Below are 12,500 nucleotides of genomic sequence, written 5' to 3'. Positions count from 1 at the left end.
CAAATCTTGGATTTATTCAGCTTTTCATGGCTTCTCCGTCTTCGTTGGCCTCGGATAAGTTGAGTATAGTGTCTGTTATGTATAAATGTAGGCTCTTGGTAAAATTTTGAGTGATTAATAGGATTAATCTTTGATACAAGAGCCGTAGCCTACCAGAGGTGTCCTGGACACTGTCACTCGCTAGGTATAAATTAGTTAGTCAGAGTGACATTCCTGGTTGTTTTGCTTAATAAATTTTAGCTATTTAGCGTTACATAGGATTTCCTTTCGTGCTTAGTATTATTTGGCGAAGTATTCGCCATTCTGGCCTACGCTAGGCCATGTAGCCTAGTCGTTTGGTCCTAGTACTTAATGCATGATTTTGGTTTTTCCGAGTGTAATTAAAAGTTTATTAAAGCTTTAGGCTATATTTTATACAATTTAGACTGTGTGGAATATTTCCAAGATTGTATACGTGAGAGTTTCGGTGAATTAGGTAATCGATTCTCTTGGTGCCTAGGTTAATTGCTTATGGAGCCTTAGTATACTTTATTATTCTCCCCGGTTGCTTTCTTTTCTTCGGAGAAGGTATGCAATCCCTTTCCCTCTGTTTAAGCCTTGGGCTTATCCCTAAGTGGTTTTTTCCGAATTTATTTTCGATAAAACTATACTAGGGTGTTACTGTACCTTCCTGTTCCAGCAAAGTCTGGTTCAAAGAGGGACAGAACAACAGAGTTTTTTAGTCTGGTCCGTGTTGTCTGGCTTGGGGCAGAGTTCCCCTCGCTGACCTAACACTTTTAAAGGGAGCTTAGCTCCCTTAGGTCGCTATCGAAGGTTTCTGTAGTATGATTCCTCCCTTTGTGATCGACCAGACTAAAGTCCTGTTGCTGTTCTTGGGGAGGATAAAATCTTCCCTTGGGAATAGCAACGCCTTCCTTGCTTTGGTGCTTTGGAAGCTGGCAAGTATTGCTGGCCCTTTCCCTTAGATCTCCCTTAGGCTAAGACAGAGTTCTTGGCTGCGGGTGATCTGTCACTAAAGCAAGGTTGGCAGGACCCTTTTGTCCCTTCCCCCTCTATCTCCGTAATGGCCTTGCCATTACTGTACTGTACCCTGCCGGCCGGCAGAGCTGGCCGGCAGGGGTATTACTGTACTGTACGTCATTCTACTTCTGGACCTAGTATAGGTTGGGATGTGGAATTGACTAAGGCCATTGCCGGCCGGCTGAGATGCTGGCCGGCAAGGGTCTTATGTTTTCGAGTGCTGCCCGGACCTCTCTTGGTCCCTCATCCATGCCTGCCGACAGAGCCGGACGGCATTGGTCAAGGAAGCCTGAATTAAGTTTCTCCCCTTCCTTATATGCACTCTTTCGGTTGCCGGGCTTGGGGGGTCGTGTACACTCTTATCCCGGCATCCATTCTATTTTCTTCTAGTGCTGTACCTGTCCCGGCTGCCGGCCTATGAGGCAGACAGCCGGGCAGGTGTAGTCTTCTGGTTCTTTTGCTGCCGGCTGGCATTGGTCTTGTACCTTTGCCGGCCGGCTTATGTCAGTCCTTGTCTGCCGGTCACCAAGAGTGTGGCCGGCAGCTAGGTACTACCTTGTGTAGTTACTGGCCGGCAGTCATTGCCGGCCAACACTGGCTGTTGCTGGCCGGCAGCTACTGCCGCCGGCACAGGCATTTGAACCAGAAGGCTGCCGCCCTATAGCTGTTAAGTAGTATACTTTAAAGCTAATTGTGGTGTGTGCCGGCCGGCAAAGGCAGGCCGGCACACATCCTCCTATACTGTACTAGTATTCTTCTGTATAGCATATACAGTAAGAAGAAAACTATAGTAAAAGTTTAGGTTCAGCACTGTATCTTCTAACACTATTGTGTTTTCTTGCACAGCCCTTTGCTGTTGCCCTCAGACAGGAAGCAGAGTCTTCCCCGTCTATTATCCAGGATTTTAAAATCATTGCCTAGGTGTGAGCTCCACCTGTTTCCTCTGGAAACCTTGCATTGGTTACTCTAGTAGAGATAAACCAATTTTGATTTTATTATCTGGAAAGCTGCAACAATAGGTTGTGAGGGAAACACAAGTGTGTGTCTTTCCTTTATGAATTGTTATGCTATACTATGCATATCCAGTGATACATAGTTCACTTGATACTCATGGAAATTTTTTCTCTTTACAGGAGGACCCTCCGAAGTGCGGAAATGTTTTCTGCAATGTCCGTAGCAGGAACCTCTGCGGACATGAGTGTTGTAGGAGACACGCAGCATGCGCTGTCTCCAAGGATGATCTCCAGTATTGGGACCCTCAGGTATGTACTGTATGCACTAACCTGATTACTGAGGCTTTTGATTCCCCTAGAACGACGGAATCAAGGGATATAGCTAGGGAAAAGCTCCGTACTTGGGTAAGGGGCTTCAAGAAGAACACCTCTGGCCCTTATCTTCCTAGTGAGAAGATGAGGGAGTATCTTTTTCCCCAGGCATCAGCTGAAGCAGTGATTCCCCAGCCTCAAGAGGAGATCCCCCAAGACCTAGTCCAGGTGGACGAGGAAGTCGCAGATGCGATGCAAGACATCCAGTTGTGTGACAGGATGTCTGATGTGGACGAAGGTTTGGAAGAAGACCTCCTGGCAGAAGGTCAGGATCAAGTTCAAACCCCGGATGTCGCAGAGGATGGGGTCGACGAGGTGTCGGCTACTCCGGTTCAGATGCCGGAGCCCATCCCCTCAACATCCGCTGGTCTCCCAGTAGAACTGGGACAGGCCCTCTCTTCGATTGTTGGAATGATCCAACAAATGCAGAAGGAGAATCAGGAGAAGGCGGCTGCAATGGAACTGCGTATGCAGTCCCTAGCAGAATCACATGGGCCCCGGAAAAGGCTCAATGTGAAAGACCTTCCCATATGCTCAGACGCTAACCCATGGAGGTATGCTGAGCACATGCCAATGACGACTGGTAAGATCGTCATTTCGGATAAGCTGGGTTCAGTTCTCCTAGAGGAGGTAGAATTCTGGCCCAGCAAGGCATCATATCCGGACTGCTATGTCCGGCTGAGAAAAGAACCAGCTTCAAGGGAGGAGACAGAGCCGAAAGAGGTCATTATTATGGACCATGCTAAGGCTCAAGCCCTACTTTCATCCTCGATGAAAGAGAGGGGCTTCTCGAATTCGAAGGTAGCAGCATTGAGCAAGAAGCTCCCTTCTTTTGTGTCCTCTTCTGATAGAGCCTTCCCCTTTTTACAAAAAGGGTTTGCGGCTGTCCTAAAGGCAATCGAGGCCGGCAAGCCTTGCCCCTCCCTGGAGGAGTGTAAACCCTTGTCGCTGGCTCTGCCTATGGACCACAAGGACTGGAAGGATGTCCATCTGACATTCTCAGTGGGAAAGTTGGAGGCTGATATTGCCGGACGGCAATTCGGCGAGGACCTCCCCAAGTTGTCCGAATTTCTTTTACGAAGAGAGTTCGAGACAAAAGAAAGACTGGCTGCCTCAATGTCTCATCAGACTACTCTTGAGACGATGGCAAGTGACCCTAAGGTCCATGAAATGTTCATGGTTGTGGCTAAGTCTCACCTAGCCACAGTGACGAAGGACCTTTATGGCTTCGTCAAGGCAAGGAGAGCTTGCAGGGAGTTCGTGTTCACCGGGGCTTCGGTGAGACACGAGCCAAGGAAGTTAATATCCTCCAACATTTGGGGAAAAGACCTTTTCCCTACCGATGTGGTCAAAGAGGTTGTTGATAAGGCCGCCGTGGAGAATAGAAACCTTCTCCAGAAGTGGGGCCTGGCTATCAAAAGAAAATCTTCCCCGGATGAGGGTCCTCAACCAAAGAGGAAGAATATGAGGACTAGGCTACCGTCTCGGCCAGCCAAGCCTTATAGACAGCAACAGCAACTGCAATTGCCTTTGCCTCCAGTGCCCCAGATGGTGGCACAAACCCCGACTACTTTTCAGTGGGTACCCCAGGCTGTGCCAGGTCAGTCAACCACATTCACCCCAACGTTCGAAGGACAGTCTTCTTCCTTTCGTGCAAAGCCTAGAGGAGCAGCTAGAGGCTCGTCTAAGCGCCCCTCAAGGGGAAGGGGATTCAGAGGTGGTCGTGGTCAAGGAGGCAAGACCTCAGGACGGCAGTCCAAGTGAAACGATACCGGTAGGAGGGAGACTAATGAAATTTTGGGATCGCTGGACCTTCGATCCCTGGGCCCAAAGCCTACTCAAGAATGGACTGGGTTGAGCTGGTACAGCACTCCACCCCCATGCCTTCGGTTTTTCAACACTCCACCCCATTTTGGAGGAGTACGTTCAAGAACTGTTGGAGAAAAATGTGATCCGAAAGGTGAAGTCCATCAAATTCCAAGGGAGGCTGTTTTGTGTTCCCAAGAAAGACTCGGAAAAGCTCAGAGTCATTCTGGACTTGTCACCACTCAACAAGTTCATAGTGAATTGCAAATTCAAGATGCTAACACTGCAACACATAAGGACCTTACTGCCCAAGAGGGCATACTCAGTCTCTATAGACTTGTCAGACGCCTATTGGCACATCCCGATCAGCCGTCGACTCTCCCCCTACCTAGGGTTCAGGCTACAACGGAAACTGTACGCCTTCAGAGCCATGCCATTCGGGCTTAAACATAGCCCCAAGGATTTTCACGAAGCTTGCGAGCGCAGCTCTCAAACAATTACGCCTAAAGGGAATTCAGGTAGTAGCCTACCTGGACGACTGGCTGGTGTGGGCAGCATCCGAGACCGAATGCTTACAAGCTTCCAGTCAGGTGATCCAGTTCCTAGAGTACATAGGCTTCAAGATCAACAAGAAAAAGTCTCGACTTTCTCCATCCCAAAAGTTCCAGTGGCTGGGAATCCACTGGGACCTTTTGTCACACAGTTTTCTCCATCCCAATGAAGAAAAGGAAGGAGATAGCGGGCTCTGTCAAGAGACTTCTAGATTCCAAATGGATATCAAGACGCGAACAGGAGAGGGTACTAGGCTCTCTCCAGTTTGCTTCAGTGACAGACCCAGTGCTAAGAGCACAGCTAAAGGATGCAACCGGAGTTTGGAGAAGGTATGCATCAAACGCGCGAAGAGACCTGAGAAGACCAGTGCCGCCTCGGCTACGTACTCTTCTCAGACCTTGGTCCCAAGCCAGACATCTAAAGAAGTCGGTTCTTCTTCAGCCACCTCCCCCGTCGATGACGATTCACTCAGACGCCTCAAAGGAGGGATGGGGAGGTCACTCTCATCGGAAAAAAGTCCAGGGGACTTGGTCCAAGCTATTCAGGACCTTTCATATAAACTTTCTAGAAGCTATGGCAGTGCTCCTTACCTTAAAGAAAGTCTCCCCGCGTCACTCGATCCACATAAGATTGGTGACAGACAGCGAGGTGGTTGTGAGATGCTTGAATCGACAAGGGTCGAGGTCACCACCTCTCAACCAAGTGATGTTAGCCATTTTCCGATTGGCAGAAAAGAAGAAGTGGTACCTGTCGGCAGTTCACCTTCAAGGAGTCCGCAATGTGACAGCGGACGCTCTATCCAGGTTCACACCGATAGAGTCGGAATGGTCCTTAGACGCAGGATCATTTTCCTTCATTCTGAATCAAGTCCCAGAACTGCAAATAGACCTCTTTGCGACGAAAGACAACAAGAAGTTGCCCCTGTACGTGTCCCCGTACGAGGACTCCTTAGCGGAAGCAGTGGACGCAATGTCCCTCGACTGGAACAGGTGGTCCAGGATTTATCTGTTCCCTCCTCACAACCTTCTGTTGAGGGTCCTCAACAAACTGAGATCCTTCAAGGGGGTAGCGGCAATAGTGGCCCACAAGTGGGCGAACAGTATGTGGTTCCCCTTGGCGTTGGAACTACAGATGAAGTTCGTGCCGCTACCACATCCAGTTCTGACCCAGCGAGTCCAGAAGTCGACTGTCTGCGCTTCATTACAGAAAACCCAGACCCTGCAGCTCATGATTTTCTCGCCCTAGCGGTGAGAAAGCGTTTCGGGATTTCGAGAGCTAGCATAGACTTCCTAGAGGAATACAAGTGCAAATCGACTAGAAGGCAATATGAGTCATCTTGGAGAAAGTGGGTGGCCTTTGTAAAGGCAAAGAATCCGCAGGAGATCTCAACAGACTTCTGCTTATCTTTCTTCATCCACCTCCATGGCCAAGGATTGGCAGCTAACACGATTTCAGTATGTAAATCGGCTTTGATGAGACCCATTTTATTTGCCTTCCAGATCGACCTAGGTAACGAGATCTTTAATAAAGTTCCGAAAGCCTGCGCTAGGCTCAGACCTTCAGCACCTCCAAAGCCCATTTCATGGTCTTTAGACAAAGTTCTTCATTTCGCCTCCCTGTTGAGCAATGAAGAATGTGCGTTAAAGGATTTAACGCAAAAAGTTATTTTCCTATTTGCACTCGCGTCCGGGGCCAGGGTTAGTGAGATCGTAGCCCTCTCGAGAGAGGCAGGTCGTGTTCAGTTCCTGGATGGGGGGGAGCTGAACCTGTTTCCGGATCCTACGTTTCTCGCCAAGAATGAGTTACCCACCAACAGGTGGGGTCCCTGGAGAATCTGCCCTCTGAAAGAAGATGCATCTCTATGTCCAGTAGAATGCCTAAAGGTCTATCTTCGTAGAACTTCAGACTTCAAGGGTAGTCAACTATTCAGGGGAGAAACATCAGGCTCAAATTTATCTCTGAATCAACTCAGAGCGAAAATGACATATTTTATTCGCAGAGCGGATCCTGACAGTACACCCGCAGGTCACGATCCGAGGAAAGTTGCCTCATCCCTAAATTTCTTTAATTGTATGGATTTTGAACATCTCCGTTCATACACGGGCTGGAAATCTTCCAGGGTGTTCTTTCGCCACTATGCGAAGCAAGTAGAGGAACTTAAGAGATCTGTGGTAGCAGTGGGTCGCGTAGTTAACCCTACTGTTTAACTCTGCGAGGAACAGTGATCTTAATTGGGACGATTAAGTCCAGGGTGAGTGTGTAGGTACATACTGTACTACAAACTAAAATGAGGGCACCAAGTGCTCATATAGACTGTTCCTTCCTTCAAAGGTGAACCTCGCATAAGTTCAGACATGTGTGCCAAGCGTTTCTAACGCTAATGTGATTGATTTGTAATACAGATTTTTTATGACTTGATACCTTGGTATCTCATTAAAGTGGTGTTTAATGGTTTTTCTTTCAGATAAACAAGTTCTGTTTACTATCATACTTATGCTTAAAGTTTTGGGTTATCCCCTTTTATATAAATATATATATTTGTTGTTAACCTGTCTGTTTATTATCTGTCAATAAACTTGTTCTTGAGAACCTTGCGTCTCTTTCACCTGTGTCAATTTATTGGTATAATTAAGCATTTAATTCTATGTATCTTATCTGGGATAATTCTGATAGAATTGTTCTGTTTTGCAAGCTATGTTGCATCGGTTTATGTAAGTCCCCTAATGGGAGGACTCCGTCCCATAAAGGGACGAGGGCGGTTTTATTAGTTTCTTCCTATGCGGATATAAACCTTTGTCCAATACAAGTATTGTGCGGATGACTGGTCAATATATTGACGCAGTAGTTCTATACAAACTATGCTTTACCTAATATAGGGCGAGGCCACTATATTAGCTTGCCTGAGATTCATACATAGATATATGTACTCTTCGAGACTTTCCAGAGTCTAGTAGGACTCTTCCCTGTAGGGGGCAGGAAGCTCTAACATAGTTTATAGTTAGTTGAAAAGATGTATAACGGTAACATCTTAGGTCTCTAGGTCTAGTCGACCGGGAATAAATATCTCCGGGGAGTACGGCACGTTCTGAGAATCCACAGATACAGTAATGCTCTGGTACACTTCCATCAGGACGACATGGCTTGAGCCCAAAAAACGGATTTTGAGCGAAGCGAAAAATCTATTTTTGGGTGAGATAGCCATGTCGTCCTGATGGACCCGCCCTTGCCTTTCTAAGAAAGGACTGTAGGACCCCTCCCTACATACAGTATCTGTAGCACCTCGTGTACGCTACAAGGAATACAGATGGCGCCAGGATTGGCGCCAGGCACGCATACGAATCGGGGGATTGGGAGGCCTTGGGAGCGGCTCCCCCCTTTTTCTTCCCGAATTCGTATCTCGTCAATCTCCCTCTTACGAGACGAATCTCTATTTAGGTAGTAGATTGCCATGTGACGTGTCTAGAATACGTCCTCTGATATGTCGCGATATCCCTTTCACGAGGGATACTCGCTCCAGGAGTTAGAATTCTGGTACCTTAAGGTAAATTCTCTGGGAATATCGCCGTAGTTGTAATATACCCTAGGAAGCTACCCTATAGGAACTTCCATCAGGACGACATGGCTATCTCACCCAAAAATAGATTTTTCGCTTCGCTCAAAATCCGTTATATATAATATATATAAATATCTATATATATATATATATATATATATATATATATATATATATATATATATATATATATATATATATATATATATATATATATATATATATATATATATATATATATATATATATGTATATATATATATATATGTATATATATATATATATATATATATATATATATATATATATATATATATATATATATATATATATATACATATATATGTATATATATATATATATATATATATATATATATATATATATATATATATATATATATATATATATACATATATATATATATATATATATATATATATATATATATATATATATGTATATATATATATATATATATATATATATATATATATATATATATATATATATATATATATATATATGAATACCTCCTTCAATGCAAGAAATATACATTTATTGAGCTTCCGAAGAAGCCTCTCCCTTTCTATTCATAAAACAAATTCCTACCAATTCTTAAAAACCCCTGGTGAAATGTTCGTGAAAAAACAAATCGTTATCAAAAGTTTCTTGGTTTTTAAAATTATTTTCAATAACAAATAAAATCTAAAACTATTGTTGTATATACCAAAATTCTCAGAATTTTTAATTAGAACAGTTTAAATCAGTTTTCGTTTATTTGAATCATGCATCAATATAAATTTATCCATATACTTAATGTCAATTGGACAATATCTCCGTGCCACATGTTTAAAAACCGCTCTATTTATTGGTTTATCGTTTTATAAAGTTTGAAAAACATTATTGTCTGTTAATAGTATTACATAGGAATAGGATTTCAATCTTCACTGTCATTTCAATTAAAGATTTAAGGTTTACGTTATATTAACAGGAAACAAATGATTGAATAAGTTTCTTTTTATATCTATTCAACATTCCATAATAAAGTAGCTCATATATGTGGAAGAACCAGGTTTTCTAAATTTTTCTTATAAGCTACCTATAATGTTTGGAATTTATGACATGTAATTCTTTTCAATAGTGTCGTTTCAAGAATGCTATTAATGTTATATAATCGAATGGGAGACATGGGATAAAGGTTAAAGATTTCTTATTTCAGTTTTATCAGTGTAAATGCTCACCTTAACGTCAGCAGGGCATGGCCAACTATGGTGCTTACCAAAGCACCGGCCTTCCAAGTAAACGGGATCGATCTGCCGCCATGCGAATGCTAGGCAAACCCAGTACTAAAAAGGAGACGTATATAATAATAGTAAAATCCCTTCTATTCTATTTTAGTTAATTCAAGGTTTTATTGAGAGCTCCGCTCCCCAAAAAAAGATAACTAAAAAAGGACCCTATTTACGACTGTTTTTCACGATGCTTTCGTTGTTATTTTGTTTTGTTTGTTACACTAAAACGAAAGTTTTCTTAGGGTGGTAAATTCCGGAACGAAACTGATGACTCGAACCCTTAGCTAACTTTGACTCTTATTTACTTTTTTGCGCAAACAATTTTACCATCTCTATTAACATTTCAGCTAGAAACGAAGGGATAAGGTTATTTAATTTTGAACTTTCTTGTTTCACATATAGCACGTAAAATGTTCAGGAACAAGAGTATTTTGCCTTCAAGTCTGTTGACATTTAGCATGACTTATGTCTGCAATTTGAAAATCATTGAGCTATTTAAAGAACTTTCTATAATAATGAAATATTTTCTTTGCCTTTTTGTATATGATGAAAACATAATTGTTGTAAATCGCTTAAGCGATTTTACTAATGCGTTAAGGTCATCTGCCAATAAAGATATGAAATTAACTTGACCCATATGGTCCTGGCAATTCGAAGACTGTACTCATACACCCAATCATTGATAATGAAATATACCTTCCCATTAAAATGTTGGTGTATTTGACATAAATAGTTTGTATGTCAGAGGTTTTCTATCTAAATATATGTTCACAATATGTCCTCATACATTTTTTTTATGATTTTCTGAAATAGAATAGATTTGATTTAAGTTTGCGTTAAAAGATCATGAAACCGGTGGAAAGTTCTTGTAAGGCATACAAAAAATCCTTTTTCTTAATTGATATGGATGCCATGAAGTTTTTTCTTACTGTGACATAGTTTGACAGTGTAATTAATGGACTCCGCTTCCCTGGCAACATTGATTCTTATCTGCTTTTTCAGAGATAAGTTTTACAATTCAATTCAACTTTCTCCATATATGAAAGGGGGAAAGAGATTCCATTGGAAACTTTCTCAATCCCAATAAATAAGGGGAAACATAGTAAAAATGAATGATTCCACAAATTGTTCAAAAAAAAGTTAGGAATTCTATAGTAGAACAAAATATTATGGATCTCTCTACATCATAACTATTTCATTTTTCAATAACCTATACCTTTTTTTACCGAGGATTAGAAATAAGACGAGGTATAAAAAAAAATATTCCATACTAAAGAATAATTTTCATGTGACTGATGCTCCAACAATGTTTGTGCAGTATTACATCGTAAATAAGAGAAAAATACTAGTAAAGTTGAATGATTATCATCTAACCTGGAATTAAGTTATATTTTCATATTTATTTTCTTTAATTATTTATTTATCTATTTTTCCATTTCTCTTTGTTAAAAAACCATGTAATATGTTGGTGAGGAAATTTCCCTTTTCCGGAGAACCTACCATTCACCAAAAAAAAAAAGAAAAAAAAAAAAACATGTATAGGTTTGTAAACTATAGACAATTCAATGAGTGACGTGTGTAAATGTGTACGATTAGCGTCCCAACCACTTTCAATCAAAGCCAGGACCAGGGAGTGCTAGGCAACGGCTGCTGATGATTCATATTCTCTTCCTTTGAAGTTCAGTTTTACTATTTAATTCATATATGAAAAGGGTGAAGAGATTACTTTGAAACTATCTCAATACCCATAAATTAGAGAGAAAAGAGTGAAAGTGAATGATTTACCGAATTTCTTTCAAGAAAAATATTTTTTTAGTATAACAGTAAAGATATTTTATAGTATATTGAACAAAATATTATGTATCACTTTTTATATTACAACAAAATTATATTTATATCCAGTAACATATACATTCTCTAACAGAGGAAAAGATATAAGATGTGATAAAAACACATTTTCTTATTAAAGAATAATTTTCATGTGATTATTATTTAACAATGTTTGTGCGATTTTGCTTCGTAAATAGGAAAAAAATGCACCCCCATCTTTAACTACCATGTTTAGCAAACAAGACTCTTGAGCTACCCGCCAATAAAGAAATTAACATGTTTGAGCTGAACACAATTCCCTGGCTGACGATCAGGGATGTTACCAAACAGGCCACCACAACTCCAAAGGGCCCTAATTTCTTACTTCCCCATGAAGATTTCCCTAACAGGTTAAAATGGAGCCCAGTCGTTGCTAGTGCTTCACAGGGACTTTTTCCTCCTCCTATTCCTCCTAAAAAAAAAAAAAAAAAAAAAAAAAGAAAAAAAAAAAAAAAAAAAAAAAAAAAACATATACGTACTTGTACACCTACAAAATATCAAGGTGCCATATCAAAATCAGAAATTTTGATTATTCTCCCCATAGAATCATAGGTCTTCAATAGTTTCTAAATGGAATATAAAGAGTATTCTTGCCACCCAGGATGAATATACCGAAGAATAAAACCTAACTATCGGGCATACATACAAATTGATTTAATTAAAGAAAAATCAGGAATAACATTGCATGTCGGATACTACAATTTATGCAGTGATGTTAGTAAAATACGCGTGGATTTTAATCTACAAACCTGCAAGCTAGGTCAGCAAAACAAGAAATATCCTACAATACATTGATTAAAGAGATAAGAACTATTTTATGGAAATTTACTAAGCTTTATATCATGAAGAGACTCTCGGTAGATAGAATAGGAAATTGAGAGGGTAACAAAATAAATCAGGTGAGTCAATAGAGAAAACGGTGTAAGGGATATACATTAATTATGCATGGGGTGAAAAAAAAAAAGTTAAAATTGAAAATAAAGATAATTCTTCAAACGTTTTCTGATAATCATCCATTGTTTTGCCGTATGAATTCATTACAGAGGAATTGTATACATAAAATTTCGTCAATTTGATATG

This window comes from Palaemon carinicauda, chromosome 13, assembly GCF_036898095.1.
Source record: "Palaemon carinicauda isolate YSFRI2023 chromosome 13, ASM3689809v2, whole genome shotgun sequence".
Lineage (NCBI taxonomy): Eukaryota > Metazoa > Arthropoda > Malacostraca > Decapoda > Palaemonidae > Palaemon > Palaemon carinicauda.
The sequence above is the reverse complement of the archived record's forward strand: the minus strand, read 5'-3'. Positions refer to the sequence as shown.